Raw genomic sequence first — 21015 nt, forward strand, 5'->3', positions numbered from 1 at the left:
ATGAACTAACTCGGGTAAGTGCTCATTCCATCTTCCTTGTTTATCAGTGTCTAGTGATCGCAACATGTTCAGTAATGTCTGATTAAATCGTTCCACTCCACCGTTCCCAGCCGGGTGGTACGGAGTGGTGCGACTTTTTGCAATACCATAAGTCTGACATAAATGGTGCATTAACTCGGACTCGAAGTTGGGGCCTCGATCTGAGTGGAACCGGGCCGGACAGCCGAACGGCTGGATAATATGCGTCCATAACGCACGGACAGTGGTGTGCGCAGTCTGGTCTCGGGTGGCAATAGCCCAACTATAACGGGTGAATAAGTCAGTAGCTACCAGAATGTTTTGCCACGCATCAGCAGGCCTACCTAATGTGAGGAAATCAATGGCTATTACTTCTAGTGGATATGAGACTTCAAAGGGTTGTAAGGGGGCCCGAGGCTCTGACCTGTTCCTCTGCAGGCTGCAGGCGACACAACCCTGTTGTAACTGACGCACCGCTCCCTCCATGCCTGGCCAATAGAACCGACGTCGCAGCTGGGCCAAGGTCCTCTCCAACCCAGCATGCGCCGCGGCCGTGTGGATTCCTCTCCATACCTCCTCTCTGCGTGAACCTGGACAAATGATCTGTGAGTATTGTTCTTTGGTATAAGGATCGGTCACCTTCCTATATAACACATGATTTCGTATAATCAGTTTGTTCCACTGGCGTAACAGTTGCCGCGCTCCCCGAGTCCAATTCTTCCTCTCCACCATATTAGGGGCTCTCCCCCGTTCCACGCACCTCTTCACCACCTGCACATCTGGATCCCGATCCTGCGTCTCTCTCCACTCATCCTCCCGGGCTGCTGGCGTCGATTGTACAGCCGCCACATCTACAGGCTGCACTGGGAACCGCGATAGGGCATCAGCGTTGGCGTTGTTTTTGCCCGGTCGATACTTGATGTCGAAAGTAAACGACGCAAGTTGAGCAGCCCACCGTTGTTCCACAGCTCCCAATCTAGCCGTTTGGAGATGCGCAACAGGGTTATTGTCCGTGAATATTGTGAATCGAGCGCCAGTGAGATAATCTTTAAACTTCTCGGTCACGGCCCATTTAAGGGCCAAAAGCTCCAATTTGAACGAGCTATAATTTGCGTCATTCTGCTCGGTCGGGTGGAGACTGCGGCTTGCATAAGCTATTACACGTTCGTGACCGTCTTGGACCTGGGCTAGAACCGCTCCCAACCCACGGCCACTCGCATCAGTGTAAACCACAAAAGGCTGTGTATAATCCGCATACGCTAACACCGGGGCTTGTGTGAGGGCACTCTTTAACGCATCAAACGCCCGCTGGCACTCCGAAGTCCACTCGACTTTACACTGGTGGGATTTTACGTCATTTGGGATTCCTATCAATAAGTTGTTTAAGGGTCGTGCTATAGCAGCAAAAGAGGACACGAAACGCCTATAGTAACCCGCTAGACCTAGAAACGCGCGGACCTCGCGGACCGTTGAGGGTGGTGTCCAGTCCCGCACTGCCACCACTTTCTCCGGATCGGGCCGCACTCCCTCTTTGTCCACGACATGGCCCAGAAATTGCACTTCCCTCCGCAGAAGTTTGCATTTGTCTAACCGCAGCTTCAGTCCATGTCTCCACAGGCGTTGGAAGACGAGCTCGAGGTGCTGTAGATGAGAGGAGAAGTCAGGTGAATATACTATAATGTCATCAAGATATACCAGCAAGGATTCTGTCACCTGACCACTCAGACACTGCTGCATCAGCCTCTGGAACGTCGCGGGCGCATTACAAAGCCCGAACGGCATGCGTTGAAACTCGAACAGGCCCAGCGGGGTCGTAAAGGCGGTCTTCTCCCGGTCCCGGGGATCCATTCCTACTTGCCAATACCCGCTGGCCAGGTCTAACGTGGAGAACCACTGCGCCTTCGTCAGGCTGGTGAGCGTCTCTTCTATCCTGGGTAGGGGGAAGGCGTCCTTGTGCGTCACGGCGTTAAGTTTCCTGTAGTCAACGCAGAACCTCCAGCTGCCATCTTTCTTCTTGACCAGTACGATAGGTGCCGCCCACGGACTGCAACTCTCCTTGATGACTCCCTTCTCCAGCATCTCATTCAGGAGGGTCTTCATCTCCCGGTACATGGAGGGCGGCAACGGCCGGTGTCGCTCTCGTATGGGTGCCGCGTCTCCGGTCGGTATCTGGTGTTGCACGACGTCCGTCCGTCCGAAATCCTCGTCATGGATGGCGAACACCTTCTTCCACCGACACAACATCTCGTGTAACTCTCTCTTCTGCGCCTCCGGCAGGTCATCACGCTCCGTCAACACTTCCATCTCTTCGGGCAGGGTCTTCAGTGGTCCATCATCTTCCACACTGATTACGGCCACTTCCACCTCTCCGTCGGTCCCCAGGGACAGGCTCAGGTCCCTGCCGCCTCGGACATCCGCTTCTTCCACCGGGTACAGCCTCCCCAGCTTCTGGTGGCGGTCCAGGACCAGACTATATGCGTGTGGGTTGCACACTCGTATGGGAACACGTCCGTGGCGCACCGTGACGAGGGCACGGGCCACTCCCAAATCTTTTCCATCCGGCAAGGCTTCCATCAAGGCCTCGTAGTCCGCTCCATTCGGTCCTCTCCAAGCGCGGCCCCAGATCATCACTTCACTCTGCGCGGGGATTCGAATCTTCCGCCGGCCGACCGGCCACACATAACCGATGGACCCATCTTCGTTCGTCACTGCCTCCACCCTCCTACAGGTGGCGAATGCGTCCTTCCACAGCGTCCTTCCCTGCTGACATGGAAACACAGGCCTCCCAGGCCATTTAAAGAGGGCATGCCATACAGCGTTCACGACATTCATCCCAATAATCAGCGGTTGAGTACAATGTTCATCTTTCACGATTACAACTCCTCTCCCTGGGATCTTCATTCCCTCCAGCTCTAGGTCCAATATGGCATAGCCAGTGTACGGTAAGTCAAGACCATTAGCGGCGCGTAATTTAAAAACAAGGGGCCCATTTCCCAACGTTAGGTGTGAGAATTTTTCCTCAAATAAGCTTTGCTGCATTAATGTGACTTGTGACCCAGTATCCAGTAACCCCCTTAAGTGGACTCCTCCCATAGTGATCCCAATAGTCGGACAGTCCCCAATAAACACTTCATTAGCCCTTGATCTGGCGAGTGCGCGCTGCACCCCTGTCTCCCGGACCTCGGCGACAGGGCGTACTAGTTTAAATGATTGGGGTCAGATTTACAAAAGCGAGCAATGTGCCCAGACTGCCTACAGCTCCTACAGATCGGCCTACCTCCCTCATCCCACTCGTTGCGTTGGTACGGCTCCCGGCGTCGTTCAGATGGAGGCGAACCGCGAGGTCGTGTATCGGTGGTGTTGGGTCGAAGGAGCGGTCTGATCTCTTTCATGAGCTCCTGCGTAAACCCCTGCATTTGCGATTTGACGTCTTCCATAATCTCCTGTTTCAGTTTCTCTCTCCATTCAGATTCCTGTGAGGGTGTTGGGATAGAGACAGGTTTAACAGCATGGCACAAGATTTCAGCAGTCCCTTCTCTTCTATGTTCAGTGTCTAGTAGGAAGGCCTCATTTTTTAGGGCGGCGAAGTCTTCTGTGGGGTTTCGACGGGCATATATTCTTAAGGCTTGACCCAGAGGGCCTTCAGACAGTCCTACAAGTAACTGCTCTCGCAGAATGGCATCGGAGGGAGCGGTGTCTGGGTCGAGCCGCCGCAGCCCGCAGAACAACTCTCTAAGCCTCAAAATATAAGCCTGCACACTTTCGCCTGCGCGTTGCGCACAGCCATAGAACAAGGCACGAGCTTGGGAAGCAGAAACAGATGTTTTATACAACGTGTCTAAACATTTAAAGACTTTGGCCACTGTATTGCGATCTTCCTTGTCAATTACACTAATTTGTCGCTTAGCTTCCTCAGTAAGGGTCTGTACTACAAAAGCAACTTTTTTCTCCTCTGTTAAATCCTGAGTGCCCAATAATCCTTTAATCTGTTCTCTCCATTCCCTGTATTTCTCCTCACCTTCTATGCCCGAAAACTTAGGTAGCCACGGTGCCCCTGGATACACTGGCATCATCATCATTACTTTCTTGATTCAACCAAACAAAACAAAACAAAAAGCAGCAAAACAACAAAATTTCAATACAGTTTCTCTTAGGGATTTTGTGTTGTTCTCTACCCAGTCCTGCCGCGCTACGCCAAATATGTGACGGTGGCCAGGTTGTCACATGTAACTTGCCACTTCTTTTTAGAATGCTGACACTCTTTACTTTGTCTCAATAATAAATAAATAACAATACACATTAAACTCACAACAATAAAATATCAGTTGCACGGTAAAGTGCGGGGTGCGTAATTACTGTGAGAATAATACTGTTTGTTAGGTACTGCAAGACTACGCCACCTTTTTATTTAAGAGGTAGGGTCCTCTGTAACACTCTTTCTTAGGCTATTCACAGGTTCGAGTTTACCCAGGTAAGTACAATACTTTTAAATGAGAACAACACTTCAACACATATCCCTTGGAGAAAGCTGGACGGAAACAGGTTTGTATAAAAAGGTAATCTATTTTATTAAGCTAATACAGTGGCGTCTATAAGCCATAAAATATTGAAAAGCATAAACAAAATATAACACTAATTCTAAAACCTCAACCTCCTAATGCGCCCACTAACTAACTAAAATACAGGAATACAGACAATCACCAAACACTAAAAACAGACAGGGCTTGTGCAAACTATAGCAAATAAATAATGAATTTAGCGTTAAAGTGCCAACTATTACTGAAGCAGTAAAATGCCAAGTGCCAATTCAATTGCTATATGTCATATACTCATCACGGTTCAATGCAAAAGGTGGGAATGTCCTTATATGGGGTTTAACTGGAGCGGGGGTTTAGGCCAGGAATCACTGTCTCTTCTTGTCTTCGTGCGTATTGCCTGCAATCATAGAAACTAGAACCAGTTCATCTGTTCAGGTATATTTCACATATGAGGTTTAGGACCGTGGGTTTATAAAGGTAACGTTGCATAGAAGGACACTTACTCGCCCGCCAGACTGTACGTCTGGCTTTGAGGGTGTGAAGCGCGCAACGTTATCGCCACTGGACCTCTCCTCCGTTCCTTGGTTCGTCTGTCTGTCCTCCCCGTCTCTGCTGCTACTGCGCCGTCTGCTCACCGTCCGCTGCTGGTGGCTTGGTACGTGCCGCGATCACTGTATTCCCCACCTCTGCTCCGTGGTATGTCTGCTCCTCCTGTGCACAACCGTCCCTTCTGGCTGTCACTTCCACACTGCCCTGTATGCCTGTCTCTCTGCTGTCCAAGTGGCTCGCGCTCACTTTTGAATAAGGTGGGCCACACCCTACTCCGCCCTCATTCGCTCTGCCACCAGCGTGACCTGGGGACATTGGCCGTCCGCTGTCACAAGGCCAATGTCACACAGCCTATAGGGGAGTCCAATGTCAAGTGGCTCGGGGACCGGGGGGAAATACATTGTCAACCATAAAACATGCAGTGCAGAAATATAGTTAAGAGAATGATGTTTTTAAGTGCGTAATACAGGTTTTTCATCATCAATAAAAAATGTTACAATTTGGTTTCACCCCCCTGCTTTGACCCTGTCACATCCACACACACACACACACACACACACACACACACACACACACACACACACACACACACACACACACACAGAAAGAGAGAGAGAGAGAGAGAGAGAGAGAGAGAGAGAGAGAGAGAGAGAGAGAGAGAGAGAGAGAGATCAAGTGGTTTCTTCATGTGAATGCAAACGGTGCCAATTACATGAAAATGGAACGCAAAATTAGCCTGGCGTAGCTAGACTATATCACTGCGTGGATATGAGTCTGGTGCTTCCATGAGGACGTTTTGTTTCCCAAGGGGCGGGATCAAAACAATGTCCCTCGACGCAATTGGTTAGACCTACAACCAACTACCAATTACAGTCGCCCATATTCGAATACTGGGCCCTGATTGGTGCCCCACGTCTTCTGGAACAGGAAATGGATTCTCTATGGAGCGGTGCCAGACCCAAATCGCAGAGTGCAATTTTTTTTGCACTCGCAGATTCGTCTGGTCACACAAAATAGCATGGGGGTGTTTATGCTCATCAGTCCATAATAGTCGACTTCATATGCCCATTCACTAGGAAAGACCAAGCATCAGACAAAATAGGTTTAAAGTTGTTTATTGAATAAACCCAGGAGTATGGTCGTTTATGGATGCGTCGCATGCACAGCATGGGACGTGCGGCATAAACGGCCAAGGATGCAGAGTGCGAAATGGTCATCTAAGGTCATCACTACACCCCAAGCATGGAGTGTGCGGCTTAGATGGCCAAGGGCACGAACATCTTTAGCTGTTGGGGTATGGTCGTTTATGGGCGCATCGCATGCGCGGCATGGGATGTGCGGCATAAACGGCAATGATGCTGAGTGCTGAATGTTCATCTAAGGTCATCACTACACGCAAGCGTGGAGTGTGCGGCTTAGATGGCCAAGGGCATGGGGGTGAGTGCCGGCGTGATCTTCTAAGGTCATCACTGCGGCTTAGATGGTCAAGAAGAGCACTGGACATGGGAAGGCAGGTGTGATTAAGAGGGGGTGTGGCCAAGGAGGGAGATTCCGCGGGGGGTATCGGACCCAGATACTTTGGCTTAGGGGTCCGAGGCGTAAGCCGTGCAGAGGTAGGTCTAGGGACCCCAAAAGTATCAGATTGTGGCGAAATCATGGAGAAGTGGGCGTTATGGAGGTCCAGGGCGTTGGTACGGATGTAGCTATGGTAGGCTTGGGATGGCCAGCGGCCAAGGATTTGGATGATGTGACCAGGAACTCCCTTGCTTGATGCTGTGGATGCTGCTCAGATTCTGAAAGTGACTGGAGAAGTGATCTGGGGAGTATCCTGCCTTGGTGAGGACCAGCTAGCGGAGGTGGGATTCCGAGCGATGGAAGACTGATTTGAGAACAGTGAGCTTCTTGCTGCAGGTGCTGATGGATGATAGACAGTGGGGAAGTCATCGACCAGGTGAGGGAGTATCTAATCGTTAGTGAATATCCAGCAGAGAAGTTCAGCTGGGTTGTCGAATAGTTTGGACTACTCTTGGACCCGAAAGTGAGGCGGACGGCAAGTAATGGCCGTTTTCCAAGCAAACCCCGAAAAAAAAAACATGAGTCCGGGTGGAGTGGCAAGATCTTGAAGGTGGAAGTGATGTCTGCTTTAGATAGCCAGGCGCCGCGGCTGGCGAGACGGATGAGGGTGATGGCGTGGTCGACCGTGGCATTGGAGGGAGTAATCCTCGCTGTGATGAGGCTATTGGTGCTGGGGATGGAGGTGCCATGGGGTGAGGAGAGGTCGAGATGGGCGTTCCTTGCCAGAGTATTGCAGGTGGCGATGCCGATGGGGCTGGTGCGGTAGGTGGGGAGGGGAGGGGAGGAGAAAGGGCCGATCATTAATCCACTTTCTTGGTGGGTTTCTGGGGGAAGGTGAAGCGGGAGTGGGCGCCGCCACAGAATGTGCAGACATGGAGCATCTTGCATGAAGAGAGGTCACAGCCACCCTTGTTAAAATTGTTGCAAAGCATCTTGGTTCCGAGGAACACCAGAGGATATCCCTGGCCTTGGAAGCCGCAGGTTAATTGTTACCATTGTTGGTCCTTGGAGGGAAACTGGGGGGCACTGAAGAGGGAAGGAATGGAGGGGCTGGATTGGTGTGGAGCGGAAGGGTGTGGAGGGTTTGAATAACAATGTAGTCTACAATAATATAGATTTGTCCTTACCGTACACATCACTGTTTGATACGCTCAGCTGGTTATCACCTCATGCTAGGAGACAGTTTAATTTTAACTCTTAAATGTATTTATTTTAATTACCCTTTATATTACCCTTTATAATATGTTATATTTAACCCTTGCATTGTGTTAGAAACCTGCTGACACTTTTGGTGTTAGCGGGTTTTACCCATGATTTAACTTAAAAACACTCAATTTTTTTTTTTTTTTTTTTAATATTATTTTGGGTTAGGGTTTGGGTTTCATCTTTCAATTTATCTCGTTTTTAATTATAAAATTCACTCATTACATTTCCTATAATGAAGACAATGGAAAATTATGTTATCTAGCTACAATAGACTAATATTAGAGCACACTTCCAAAAAATATTTTTTTGTTTTGTTTTTTAACTTAAAAAAATGTAAATAGTATTAAGAAATAGTGACACCTGTGGTGCTAGTCATATTTTTCATAAACCCAAACTTTATTTTACTCCTAACAGCAAATGCAATTTAGGACAAGTTTCTCTCACTCTCAAACATTGAATATTGACAATTTGAATTGAATTGAGCCACACTTCTCTGCCGGGTCATATTTGACCCTTAACACCACAGATGTCACTTTTTTTTTATTGAGACCATCAGAATGAACTAAAATGTTGGTAATTCATTGTGTTGCGTTAAAATAGCTGTCTCTGAGGATATCATGAAGCCTTGTTTCCAATAAAAAATGTAAAAGGGTACTTTTTACCCGTTTAAACTTGAAAACGGGTCAAAAATTGTGAAAAGGGGTTAAAACAGTGTTTAGTTCCATCCAGACAAACATTTTTATTGTTCCTCGAATCCTAAATAAATTGGGAGTTAAATGTTCTTTTAAGTTTAAAGCACCATCAGACTGGAATCATCTAGTGTACCTATTTCACTTCACCATCAATTACCTCCTTTCATTTCTTCAAGACTTCTTTGCTTGTGTCTTAAATATTTCCATACATTATATTCAGATCATAATAGGTACACATACATACAATTCTAAAAGCTACAGCTCTGACCTACAGTGTTGAAATCATGTCACATGAGTGTCACATGAGAGCCTGTTGATTGATTAGGTCAGATAAGGAGCTGATTGGCTATTGTCTTAGAACAGTGCTAGAACTTGTTTCCACCTTTAGGACAATACACAAGTCACATGCTTAATCAACAGAAAGCAACACCCACATGCATAGACCAACCCATATATACAACTAGAAAAAGTGCTCCTCGGAGCACAGGTCTCCGCCAGGTCAGGTAGGTTATTGTAGGGCAGCAATGTTCGGAATTAGCCAAGATGGAATATGAAAAATCGGACGGAACCATCTTGATCACTTGACTATAGAGACAATGGGTACCGATTTGCATGATGTTTTAATTTGTAGGAGTAATATAAAAAAGAAAAGTGTTGCAAAATCGGCCTCCTGGTGGCGCTATAATAGGGCAATGTTAAAAGGGTGGCATTTGTTCTTCAATGTAGTGCGAATGTGCGTGCAAAGTGTCACCGCAATCGAACGCTGCATTCATGATTTGTGCCATTTTGTTCAAAACGGGCCACTCTTGCAAACTTTAGATGTCAATGTTAGCCAATCAGGATGGAATATGAAAAATGTAAAAGATCCGTCGTGGTCACATGACTATAGAGATCATGTGTACCGATTTGCGGGAAATTTGGATAAATTCTGAAGGCTTAATATCAAAAAAATGTGTTTTACATAAGTCGGCCTCCTGGTGGCGCTATGAAAGGCAAATGTGAAAAATGCAGGGCAGTTGTTTTTCCTTGGCCTCTAGGGAGTGTGCGTGCAAAGTTTCATGCAGATCGGTGCAGTTATAGTTAAAAACACAAATCGGCCTTTTATAGCGCCACCATGAGGCTGATTTGAACAATTTCAAGTGCCATTTCTTCCTCGGCCTAGTGGGAATGTGCGTGTGAAATCTCACGGAAATCGCAAGCTGCGTTCATGATTTGATGCATTTTGTTGAAAACGGAGCAATCCTGCATACTTTGGAAGCCAACCTTAGCCAATCAGGATGAAATATGGAAAATTGGACAAATCCGTGTTGATCACATGACTATAGAGATACTGTGTACTGATTTGCGTGATGTTTGGATAAAATCTGTAGGAGTACTGTCAGAAAATGTGTTTTGAAAAAAGCGGCCTCCTGGTGGCGCTATAAAAGGCTCATTTGAAAGATTTGGGCCAGAGGTTCTGCTCTGGCATCCAGGGAGTGTGTGTGCACTGTTTTGCTGCGATCAAGCCAACGGTGCCAGAGATTAGCTGTACACAAAATGACAGAATGACGGACACACACACGGACACACGGACACACACACGGACGGACGGACAGGGGGTAAAACATACTCTCTCGCCATGCCTTTCGGCCTGGCGGTGAGACAATAAGGTATAGATCACTCCTGCTCCATGATCACTAGGAGAGAGGACGTCAGAATCCATGTAACCAGTGTACTCTGTTTCCACAGTCCTTGCATTTCACCACAAGATAGCGTTGTCGGCAGAGAGCGTAGGATTCGCTTAAAGGAACCATCCAGATCTGGTGCTTCTTTGAATCTGTAAGGTGAGTTGATTTGGGGGCGCGAGGTGGGACTGTTTCTGGGGTGGATCACGTGAAAGGGACTAAACTAAAATGTTTTTGTAAATGCAGTCTATGGGTCAGGGTCATGGGACCTTGCTTGTCCCATATAAGGTTTGTGGCCTTGGCTGAAGGAATTTTTTGGGATCCATGTCAAATGTAATTATAGTGACACACAAAGACAACAAAATCTAAAAAAATAAGATACTTGTAAATGTAAACAGGACACCTTTGAAATTATAGAGCCATTACTTAGTTACTGGGTTTTCCACAGACCTTGCATTTCACCACACTTGCTTCTCCTGAATCAACTGGTTCTTGTTTTTGATTATTGTAATATATTATTGTCTCCGCCAGGCCGAAAGGCATGGCGAGAGAGTATGTTTTCCACCGCGTCCGTCCGTCCGTGTGTCCGTCCGTCTGTGAGCAGCTAATCTCCGGCACCGTTGGCTTGATCACAGCGATTTCCGTGAAATTTCACACGCACATTCCCACTAGGCCGAGGAATAAATGGCACCCTTTTCACATTGGCCTGTTATAGCGCCACCAGCAGGTATAATCTTAGCAAAACAAATGTTTTGAACAAAATGCCTCAAATCATGAATGCAGTGTCTGATTGCCGTGAAAAGCCTAAGAAGAAATGACTCCCCTTTCACATTGGCCTATTATAGCGCCACCAGGAGGCCACAATAACGTACCTGACCTAGCAGAGACCTGTGCTCCGAGGAGCACTTTTTCTAGTTTTGATAATGATATTGTTTATTTATTTCACAAAATGTAACTTGTGTTTTCATTTGGTACACACAGCCATATTTTCAAATGACACACACATACCATTCATTACAGTACACAAGCATTTCGTCGCTGTCCAGCGGGAACCAGCTAACTCCATTTTCAGGTTGTTGTTTTTTTCCCATAAATCAAAGCTATTGAACACCCTTTACGTCTGTGTAAAAACAAATCGCTTCTGACAAAACCTCCCAACTCCATTGTATCCTCAAACTGTCCGTCAAAGTAACCAACTCCACCCCTCTCCACTGCGCGCTGCTGCCGTCAGTGCCTGCCTCAGCGCACATAGAGAGGACAGAGCTAGTGTGGTGCACGCAGCAAATAAACAAACTAAACGGCAGGGTTTCCCCCCGTAGTCTGTTAAAACTATGCAGTGTACCTGTTTATCAAGCTTAGCACTGACGCTAATGTTATGAAAACAAGTCATTCTATTCCTAAAACCTATGAAGTGTTTTCTGAGGAGAGCAATGTGACAAGAAATGAGTTCATAGCATTTCTCTCGCTAGTTGTACTGAAACTCCAACTCTGTGAAATCCTCTTTGCAGAAGTTATTGTAATATTTAATGTCCTGTTTATTATTGTAGTCCTATATAATAATAATATTTTTTCGTTTTTGTCGCATTCCTAAGTCATGAAGCATCAGGGCATTAATTCACACGTTGTGATGCATTGTGAGCTTGGAAATCCATTGTTAGCTTTTGGGAATGTCAGCTCCACTTAGGCTGGATGGGTGCATGTCGCCTTTCCGACATGTCGCCTTTCCGACGTTAACGAACCCTATACCTAACCCTAACCGCACGCGGAAGCCACTAGTCAGAGTGGCGAGATGTCGGAATGGAAGGAGCACCCCAGGCTGGATTTCTGCTCGGACAAAACTCCCAACTCCACTTGAGCTGGATTTCGGTAAAGTGTTGATAATATAATGACACATAAAAGTATCTGACAATATATAAAGTCAACTTTGATGAGGTAGTGTTGCTTTGTTTTAAAAATATGAGTTTTTCTTCATTTCCTGAAAAAATAGCGTTTTGGAGTTAGCTGGTTGCTGCTGGACTGCAGAGATTTGCTGCACACTACCAAGCATTTACAGCACACTAAAGTGCAAAACTGAAAACACAATCATAGAAATGAAACACACCATGAATGACAATGACTCAGGAGAATGAGACATTTCTCTTTTTGTAAAATGACTCAGTGTAGGCCGACTTTTTTCATAGTCAAACATAAAACAGCACACAAATATGCAGCCAAAAAAGTTTTACAGTATTTTGGTACATGATGTAGGCATCACGCCTCCGGTTACTGTCTGGCTAGAGGGCCTCATCTACATCACAGGCAATGTTCTCCCTGTCCAAGCAGCGTTGGAAGAAATACCTCGAGTGCCGCATGAAGCCCTGACAGGCCTCAGCACTGACGTTGCCACAAGCCTCCTCCATGGCTTGGAGCAGTGACACCCGGCTCTGTGGGTTTCCGATCATATACCTTCCACCTCCAAGCTGAAAAGAACTCCTCAATGGGATTCAGGAAAGGAGAATAAGGTGGAAGGTATAGAACGGAAAAATGTGGGTGGTCCTGGAACCACTCACACACTTGAGCACTGCCACACTGTTCCATTTAGTGTGGCATAGTGGTTGTCTTATTTTCAAGGACTCCCATAACTCTGAGAGTGTACAAATGGAACCAAATGGACCCTTACGGGTTCATTTGGTTCCATTTGTACACTCTCAGAGTTACACACCCACCATAATGGCCGTTTGGGAACCAAAATAGAGTGTTTCTAGTGAGCCAACATGCACGATATCAGCACCCTGACCAGAATGGAACAGAGCCTTCATTAGTATCATTGGTAACACCTGTGAAGGAAGTAAGAAGGGGCCCAATTTCTTTCCAATATGGCTGCTGTGCATAGAGCCTATTGCTCACCAGACCTGAATGTTTAGAGATTTGAATATTTGTGTGTTGTAGGATGATGCTTTGAGATTTTACTTGAGAATTGTGTGCAACAACTGAACATTAATTGTGTGTAGTGTTTGGACAACAGGGTGATGTGAAATTGACACATCAGCGGTCCGGGCACAGCGCGTGTGGACGCTCGCCCACCCGCGACTGCCTATAGGCCCAGCCTCGGCTAGCGTTCTGGCTACGCCACTGGCAAATATACAGATCAATTGCTCCAGCCACTGAGGAGAACCGGGCAGAAGAGATGTTGGGACAAACACACCGACACATTCTTGGGGACAGAGAGCTTTGTTTAATAGGCTCTATGCACAGCAGCCATAGTGTGACGACATTCACAGGTGTTGCCAATTATACTAATGAAGCTTCTGTTCCATTCTGGTCAAACAGAGTCAGGGAGCTTGTAGATCTGGTATTTTTCAAAAGTGTTTTATACATTTTGAAAAGCATTAGTCTGAGAGTGTACAAATGGAACCAAATGGGCCCTTACGGGTCCATTTGGTTCCATTTGTACACTCTCAGACATATGGGGATCGTGGAAACCACTGTGCTACACTAAATGGAACAGAGCCTTCATTAGTATCATTGGTAACATCTGTGAAGGAAGTGATAATATGGCTGCTGTGCATAGAGCCTATTATTGGAGGATGGCTCACTATGCACTTCATGTTGTGACGTACGTAAGATGTCCACTAGAGGACATCATTGTCTCCATAATACAGCCTTGACTCAGTGCTACATGGCTTTACTCAATGAAGGCAAAAGACAGCATGTGAGCAAAAGTATTCTATTCTATTCTATTCTATCAATAATAATAATAATAATGCCCCACAATCTATATATATACAATTTGAATCCTGCGCCATGTCGGTTGTCTGTATGTACGAACGTTGTATGTGGCCAGTGTGACGTAATCTGACATCACTCACGCTATCTATCTATGTGGCCAGTGTGACGTAATCCGACATCACTCACGCTATCTATCTATCTATATATACACGAACGTTGTATGTGGCCAGTGTGACGTAATCTGACATCACTCACGCCAGTGTGACGTAACAATCTATCTATCTATCTATATATATACAATTGACATCACTCACGCCAGTGTGACGTAACAATCTATCTATCTATCTATCTATATATACAATTTGAATCCTGCGCCATGTCGGTTGTCAGTATGTACGAACGTTGTATGTGGCCAGTGTGACGTAATCTGACATCACGCCAGTGTGACGTAATCTGACATCACGATGAGACGGTCGTCCCGAATATGGACACAACGCCAGTGCGTCTCACGACAGCATGACATCACGCATGACATCACATCCTACCTATAAATTCTAGGATGCCGTCAGATCGCACCAGTTCGACGGCTTCCATAGTGGGTTTTGGTCATTGGAGAGGTGATGCACGTCACCTCTTTCTGAAGTGGGTACTTTCAAAGCCTGCCGTGGATTTAGGAGAGCACAAAACTCTCTCTCACACTGTGAGGTGCCTGTAAGGTGGCACTGCAAAGTGAACGACGCGTCACGCTAGACGTTCGGGCCGCGTAGCGGCCCGAACTTCTAGTATGAATACATTTTGATATGTTTCATTCTGATAACTGTTGTGTAATCACTCGGGGGTGGCTTTACCGTGATTATCGGCACTTCAGTGATGCTTGCGGAAATCAGCTCTGCCTCGTTCCTGACCGCATCACTGTCGTGCCAATAATCACGATAACGGACACCCGCCCGTGTAATATTGTTTAATTGCGTAGAGCTTCTATTTCAATTTTGGTCATGTTACTGGTTCTAATTTTAGTCATATGTTTTCTATTAATTGATAATTACGTGATAATAGCTACGTTTTCCAATCATACTGTAATATATATGTTTAATATTTATAAGTAGATGACGGTCATCATATTGGGAGGGAAAATCCAGGTGTATGCGCTACTTCACCAACCACTTAGCGAATAACCCGATAATATAAAGTTTATCTAAATGTAGTACAGTAAAACATAGAGATACAATTACATGTTTGCAACCCATCACAATGTTATGTGACACTTGTGAGCTTGTAGATTGGCTATTTTAACAAAAATATGCAGTGTACAGTCCCCAACTTATTCAGAAATGATAGAAATCTCTTGTTTTCTGTGTAACTGTGTCTGTGATGAGACTGATCTCTACCATGTGACCTCTATTATGCACTGTCTCTTTAAGAAGTCCTAAAGAATGAGTTAGCCAACCATTGGTGATATTGATTGACTGCCCTCCCAGTCACAGGTGATTCAATCACCATGAAAGCTTAGATAAACCTTTCAAGCCAACGGCCAACTAGCCTGAAACTTTAGCTCTTCCTTGTCTGGACAGAATCAAATAGGTGAAATTGAGGCACTGTCCTTGTCCTTTTTTTAAAAGGTTGGTGAGTGCTACCCAGTGGTGTAAAGTAACTAAGTACATTTACTTAAGTACTGTACTTAAGTAAAATGTTGAGGTATTTGTACTTTACTTGAGTATTTCCAATTTCCAATACTTTTACTTCTACTCCACTACATCTCAGAGGCAAATATTGTACTTTTACTCCACTACAATTTTTTGAAAACTTTAGTTACTAGTTACTTTTCATATATAAAATATTACATTATAAAACATACATTCACCAATTTAGCCCTATTTTATACATAGGCTATTTGAAACGCGTCGCATCGCGACGCGTTTGTAGATCTGCTATTTTCAAATATTTAGTACTTTTACTTTTGATACTTTAAGTACATTTTGATGCCAATACTTTTGTACTTTTACTCAAGTAAATTTTGAATTCTGGACTTTTACTTGTAACAGAGTATTTTTATATTGCAGTATTGGTACTTTTACTTAAGTAAAGAATTTGAGTTATTTTTACACCACTGCTACCACACATCCTTGGATGTTAACTTTTTAACCACTTAAAACGTTTTAGAGTTAATAAATTGGACCTGAGTTGGATCTGTACATGGGACTATTTTTTTCCCCCCTCTGCACCAAATCTCTTAACCCTAGCCGATCTACAAGCTCATTGCGTTGTGATCTTGTAGATCGACACTTTTTTGGCCAATGTTACCCTCCCATATGGATGCTGGGGGGTTAAGTGGTTAACAGGTCTACTGCCAAAGGGGAGAATTCTCCCCTTTTCAGTCAATGGTGTTAACCGCCAAAGGGGAGAATTCTCCCCTTTTTTTATTTATTTTGTTTTTGAATTTCTAAACTGTTTCTCTAATTTTGGGGTATTTGTTTCTTTTCGTTATTCACAACGAATTAGGAGATAAAGATAATAATAATACAAAAAAAAACCCATTCACTTCAAGTGAATAAGTAATTCACATTTTTTCTATAAAAAATTATAAAAAATGCTGGCAGTGGGTGAATACATTATGAATAAACTCTGGCAGTCTTAAGTACGTGTTTAAAAAAATATACATATATACATTGTCTTAACCCAGAAGAGTTTAATACTGGGAAGGCACATGCAACTCCTGGGTGCCATCGGAGATGTAACATATTTTTTGGAAAATAAATGTTAACGTTTCATGCGCTAGCAATACTGTGGCAACGGCTGTATTGCAAGAGAAATTGCAATAGAAATTGTATTCAGTCAATGTAACCCAATAATGTCAATCGTTCTGCAGTTCTGTGTCTTCCAAAGATGCAGCTATCCTGCCTTCTGCTGTGTCTGTGCTTTAGCATGCTTGCTGCAGCATCTGGTGAGTACACCAAAAATTATAATTATTTGAGGGGGTTCCAGGGGGTCCCCAACAGAATTGGTTAATATAGCAACTACTTTAACCCCATAATGCGTCGGCTATTGGAAAATAGCCAATCTACAACACTGTCTCTCTGCATGTATGTGATCATGTGAGTCGCTCTGGATAAGACTTAAGAGTGTCTGCTAAACAGTGGTGTAAAGTAACTAAGTACATTTACTCAAGTACTGTACTTAAGTACAATTTTGAGGTACTTTTACTTTACTGGAGCATTTCCAATTTTCTATAGTTTTACTACTACTCCACTACATCTCAGAGGCAAATATTCAACTTTTACTCCACTACAATTATTTGAATTCTTTAGTTACTAGTTACTTTGCAGATATGAGATATCTGATGAGATATGCAGATATGAGATATGCAGATATGACACCAATACTTTTGTACTTTTACTCACGTACATTTTGAATTTCTGACTTTTACTTGTAACAGAGTACTTCTACGTTGCAGTATTGATACTTTTACTTAAGTAAAACATTTGAGTACTTTTTCCACCACTGCTGCTAAATGTGTAAAATGTCACCTTTCAGGAGGCAGTGATTGGTGCTATCATGGCTGTGGTGAGGACAACGTTTTTATAAATCTGGATCAAAATGCTGGTGCATTCTTCTCTGGTGTGTGTTTGTGTGTGTGTATGGTATATTTATTAAGTCTTCATTTTTTTCTGTCAGAGAACACTCCCTGCCACTGGAGAGACATCTCAGGGGCTTTCTGTGGGGAGAGGCAGTCTCCCATTAATATTGTCACCAGCCGTGAGTTTGGGGTCGTCACTGACCCCAAACTCCAGAACTTCAAGCTTGACGGCTTCTCCAACCGCATGTCCTCAAGTCTCTGACCAACACTGGCCATACAGGTAATAGCACTCATTATATCCAGTGGTGGACAAATACTCAACCCCAGTAGAGTCAATGTATCGATGCTCCTTTTTTCAACATTAAAAACATTTCATTGCCCCATGTCTTCCCCCCAGCACTAAAACAAGTTAATTATGTTTCTCTCTTTTTCTTTTGTTCTCTCAAATCCTCATACCCTCAGTTATTTTCCATAATAAAAGGAAATGAAATAACAATAATGATGGTCACAATAGTAATGCATAACAGAAAAACGGCTACAGCAGAAATAACAAATACATTGTTGACACATTAAAGTGTTTTGTATAGATAATCCTGGTCAAAATAGTTGTCAAGTGAATTACTAGAGTGCTTTTATAAAAAAAAAGAATTATAAAATAATAAAAATGTATTGCCCATTTTTATAACATAAAAAAATGTATTGCCAATTTTTATAAAATAATAAAAATGTATTGCCCATTTTCAACCTATCTTCATATAATTGGTCCTCACTAATGCTCATTATAATATGGTACCATTTCTGTTTTCTACTCACTCTGTATCTCAGAGGAGGGCTGTGGACAGTTCAGAAACCCGTCTACCAGTGATCATCGATGGGAAATCCAAGCTAAACTGCAGGCTTTCTGTTCCTGGAAAGCTGTTCTTGCGTTAATAAAAAAGGAACTGTCTACAGCCGCCCTCTGAGACAGAGTAAGAATAAATGTCACCATATTATAATGAGCAAAAACTGTAAAGAAAATCTTTAAAAGTTGGAATAAATGTAAGAAATAAATAAACAAAACATGATAATATATTCTCTAATGGGGGTCCCTGGCTCAGCATCTTCAAATTCTCAAGGCTCTGTGGTCCATATCAATTTGGGAGTCCTTGTGTTTGCAAACCACTGCAGTAAATGCATCATAAATATATCGTATTAACATGCCAACAATGATAACTACAGTATAAGTGTTAAAGATCCAAGGCTGACTGTAGTGTAGTAAGACTTGGGACTGTACAGTGGACTATTGCAATGAGCATAAGTCGTAGTTTCACTCAAAGTCCAGTAGATGGCGCACATTAACCACAACACGAAGTGAAGCAGACCGGTGAATCTCATATTAGTGCATTTGGCCACTGATCTCCATTTGAAAAGGGAACATTTCCCTACATTTTGTCTTGTCAAATTGTTAACATATTTTTTTGGGGGGTAAAAAACACCTCTACTCACTGAGCTTGTAGATGGCCAATTGTCTTATAGCGGAAAACATCTAATTGGGCTGCGGTCCCCAGCTAAATGAACTGTTCATTTAGTTGGGGACCCCCTGGAACCTGGGGGGTATCCATGAGGGGTGTCCTCACCTGCGGGGTGCTTGTAGATCTATTTTCAAACATTTTGGGAATTTTGATTTATTTTACTTCGGTATTTAAGTAAATTTTTATGCCTATTACTTTTGTCCGTTTACTCTAGTAAAATTCTGAATACAGGACTTTTACTGTTACAAAGTAGTTTTAAATTGACTTAAAGGGGCATTTCACTTTAAAACCTTTTAACGTCTACACTCAGGCTTGTGTGTGCATCCCAGTTTTTTTGTGTGTGGTAACGGGGAAAAAAAGAACTGTTAACACACGTTCTGGTGACTGATATCTAAATATTGAATCAAGCAACTGTGTGTGTGTGTGTGTGTGTGTGTGTGTGTGTGTGTGTGTGTGTGTGTGTGTGTGTGTGTGTGTGTGTGTGTGTGTGTGTGTGTGTGTGTGTGTGTGTGTGTGTGTGTGTGACTGGCCGATCGACAAGCTCACGATGCGTTGCATTTGAAAATAGCAGATCTACAAGCTCACAATGCGCTTGTAGATCTGCTATTAAGATTTGTATACATCTTTGTGTGGGACATTTTCACAAAATGTCCCATTTTGTGAAATGGGACATTCTGCTCAATGAGTACTTTTACTTTTGGAACTTCAAGTATATTTTGATACCAATACTTTTGTACTTTTACTCAAGTAAATGTGTATTTCCTGAATTTCACTTGTAACGGAGTATTTTCTACATTGCCGTATTGATACTTTTACGTAAGTAAAATATATGCGAGTACTTTTTCCACCACTGGGTTTCAGTGAAGTGTGACTTGGAGGAGAGGGGGGTTGCAGTGAGTGGAGGAGGCCTCAATGGAAGCTACTCTGCGGTCCAGTTTCATTTCCACTGGGGAGAGGATGCACACTATCACCCTGGCTCGGAGCACACCGTCAATGGACACCGATACGCCATGGAGGTATTATATATACCGCAGTGGTTCCCAGGGGGGTCCCCAGATGATTAGCTTAACGAGCTGGTGCCATGGTTTTGCACTTTTTCTGTTTTTCATGTGTCTGAGGTTGATAGAACTGTATTAAGCCCTCTGGTGGTGTTTTTATGGTGTTTTATGTCTTCTCTGACTATTTTGAGTTTTTACCTGGACTGGAGGCTGAAACCTTCAGGGTCAAACGTGCCAATGGAGAAACAGCGCTTTAGTGACATGGTAAAAAACATGCATGAGGAGGAGGAGGGACTAGGACAGGTGGGTGGTGCTAAGGTGGTGGAGGAGGTGCTAAGGTGAGAACCAGGTATACTTAATGAACTGGAGGCGTGTCCACATAAAAACATAATTTTAACAATTTCTGTACACTTTTTTTTGAAAAAAATCTTCCTCCTAGTATAACCATAATACCTGATGATTATGTTTTAGGGGGGGGGGGGATCACTGAAAATCACGGCACCCCGTCTTTAACCCTTTAAGATTTCTTTGATTTCTTTGGCTATTCAAAAATAGCAGATCTACAAGCTCATAGCGCGGCACCGAGTGCCGCAAGCTTGTAGATCTGCTATTTTTGAAAAATCGTGAAAATGTGTGCAAATCTTTGAACATGTACATATTTTTTAAAGCGAACGTTTGTAAATCAAATCTTTGAGTCTGGGGATTCTACAAATGTTTTTTTTTTTAAACATATGTTGCTATATTCAGTGGTTCTCAAACTTTTTCATGTCAAGGACCCCCAAAATTATGTATCTGGCTGCGGAAACCCCATCTCAAAATGTTGTTCCAGGGACCCCCATAAGCAAAGATTTGAGTTACAAATGTTCCCTTTAAAAAATATATAGATTCAAATATTTGCACACAATTTCTCAAAAATAGCAGATCTACAAGCTCATAGCGCGGCACTCGGTGCCGCGCTATGAGCTTGTAGCTCTGCTGTTTT

The 21015-nt window shown here is 44.0% G+C and overlaps 1 protein-coding gene across 1 annotated transcript in view; it reads left to right on the forward strand.

Moving 5' to 3' along the window:
• Positions 1 to 21015, forward strand: part of LOC311056925 (parvalbumin beta-like) — a 523075-nt gene that overhangs the window by 6337 nt on the left and 495723 nt on the right. The gene's annotated exons all lie outside the window — the stretch shown is intronic.

Source organism: Gymnoscopelus microlampas (assembly GCF_963454915.1).
Source record: "Gymnoscopelus microlampas genome assembly, chromosome: 12".
NCBI lineage: Eukaryota > Metazoa > Chordata > Actinopteri > Myctophiformes > Myctophidae > Gymnoscopelus > Gymnoscopelus microlampas.